Below are 2,839 nucleotides of genomic sequence, written 5' to 3' on the forward strand. Positions count from 1 at the left end.
GTCATTCTTGTCGAACTCCTTACCCTAGTATCCTTGCTACGTTTTCAAAGTCTAATAGGTTAGAAATCATGTTTTTGGTATGTGGTGTTGGCTGATCTTAATGTGTATTTGATTAAATAATGATTGAATGAATCTATTAATTGGATTCGTTTGATGCTAATTGTTATTATGTGAATTAAAAGAAATGATACTATGTTAAAGATATGTCCAAAAATGTATTGTATGAAGATGTTACGGTCTGTTGTGCGCACTTGCTATTAATATGACATTATAAAGATGATATATCATCAAATTCTAATACGATGATGTCCGAGATGTTTTAAAAAATGTTATGCCTAAAGTTATGTTATAAGGTAAGCTAAAAAGGATCTTCGTGAAATCATAATTTGAGAGAATGTTTGTCTTATGTCAATAAAATGGCTAACAAAAACATTATTCAAAATTTAAATGAAAATTGGCTATAATGTTATCTCTAGATAAGTAAAAGATTGGCTAATGTATAATGTATAAAAACTTAAGCATGTTGCACATGAAAATTGGCTTATGCCAACAAATATGGTTATGAAATCTATGCCCATGTGTTTATGCCAATACTAATTGTATGCCAATAAAATGGCTGACAATACATTATCTAAAAGTGATGTATGTAAATGACTATAATATTATGTTAAATAATTAAAAAAATTGGCTAATGATTCATACATATAAAATTTAAATATGAACATACGGAGAACTGACACATGCAAATAAAAATGGTTATGTAGTTTAATATTCAAAGGTTGAGGTCAATACTAATCATATGATAGTCTTGTGTAGTTAGAGTATCAAATGATTATATAAGCACTTCTGAACTAATTCAAGGAACCCATAATCAAGGGCACGCCACTCATTGGGACAACTCCCAACATTCTCTAAAAGAATGACATACGAACTCATGAAACTCATTGAATCAAGTGCTCATTGTCCATAAACGATGATATGAATCTACTACACTAAAGTAAGTAAGTAACGTGAGTTTTAACATAATTAAAGGGTCCTAAAGTAAGTAAGTTACCAGAATGGGGTGTTAAAGGAAGTGAGACAAGTCTCACCTATACCTAAGCTACTATGTTAAAAGAATAGTCACGTATGAAGGTGTTAGAAGGTGTGAGCCAGTCTCATTAACAACAAAGGATGATATGTATGGAAAATTCACATTTCATCAATGTAAAGTAAGGAGGGCCAATCATCAATAGAGTAAGTAAATTTCAACCTAGAAGCAAGCCTCCATAATGCTTGAGTCAATACTAGAAGATAAAGAAGAAATGAACATTCACGTAAAGGGGTGAGTAATTATGAAAAGAAAATGTGTTAATGTTAATGAATGTGGTTAAAACATGATAATAGGCTAATGCAAAAGATGATACCAATCTCAAATGAGACTAAGTAAATGTTACCAAAACGTACTCACCTATGAGAGTGTAAAGATAATGAATAGACTAGTCTCTATATACACTCTAATGAAAGTATTGAGACTGATGTATACTTAATACTAATGATGAGATGAGAAATCATCTATTGAGCTATGATGTACTCATACTAGAAGCCAACTTCCATGACGTACGTGTTGAATGAAATGGAACTTTATACTGAGCACCGATAGGCTAGCTATGAGAAGTGATGCCTTCTTTCGGGAAAGGCGGAGGTTCACGTAACTCTCATGAGATAATACTTTCTTGCATGCCCGGGTATGGATCTCCTTATATATCCTAGTCATCGAACATATACTGCCAATATAGGGATCTAGCGGGGTTCAATTCCCATGCACGCTAGCGTGTTTTGGGTAACTTTGGCCGGTGATTCCACGTATTTTCGGTGTGGGGTAGACACTGGATTTCATGATACTCACATGATCTATGTCAGTTAAGGTTGGAGTTCCTCAATGTATGAAATATAATGAATTGAATGATACCAAAGGTTTTTGTGCAAGACAATCAGGAGGTGAAATCAGATTCAAGTAATGACATTAGATCATTCTTGTTCTAAAATTATGTAGATGATACTAATCTTTTGTAATCATATATATAATGAGTTGTGTGCATTGAATGCGTTAACATACATCATATTCATACCACAATTCACATCTAACGATTTAGGAAAGTCTAGTCACTACGCTATCCAGAAATCACATGTTATTTAAGAAGAGCTTTCTTTGATCATGCATAGCCTTATGTGTATGTGTGCATACAGAAGAGCTTTCTTTGATCATGCATAGCGTTGTGTGTATATGTGCATACACCCATACTTAGTACAAGTGGTGTACTAACCCCTACTATTTACTATTTTTATAGGTGCAGGTCAGAGGACAGGTTGACGACACTTGCAGCGGCTTGGACTTCAGTGTTTCTTCAAACCATTTGGTAGGTCCTCATGATTGAGGATGCTACAGATTTAGTCTAGCCTAAGTTTTAGACATAGCTAGTGGGTGTCGTCCCTAGCGTTTCTTTCGCACCTTCATTTTGAAGCTTTGTAATAAGGCCATGTTTGGCAAACTATTTATGATATATTCATCTTTAGTTTCAAATTGATTCTTTTTGTTAAAAGGTTGTTATCTTATGTTGAACTTAGTATATGATGTATCTAGTTAATAATTATATGAAGTCTATGTATACTTCATACGTATAAATTTTTTTAAATTTTCTGTAAATTTAACTAGATGAATGTGATGAATGGAAGATGAGGCTTGTCTGCGACCTCTGAGAGGTCGATCCGAATTCCAAAACCAAGATCTCTGAGCTGATAACTCTTGACTGGCAAATTTAGATAACTGCAGCTTAGAAAAGAGAAAATTACCCCAAGC

This window comes from Solanum lycopersicum, chromosome 7 (genome assembly GCF_036512215.1).
Source record: "Solanum lycopersicum chromosome 7, SLM_r2.1".
Lineage (NCBI taxonomy): Eukaryota > Viridiplantae > Streptophyta > Magnoliopsida > Solanales > Solanaceae > Solanum > Solanum lycopersicum.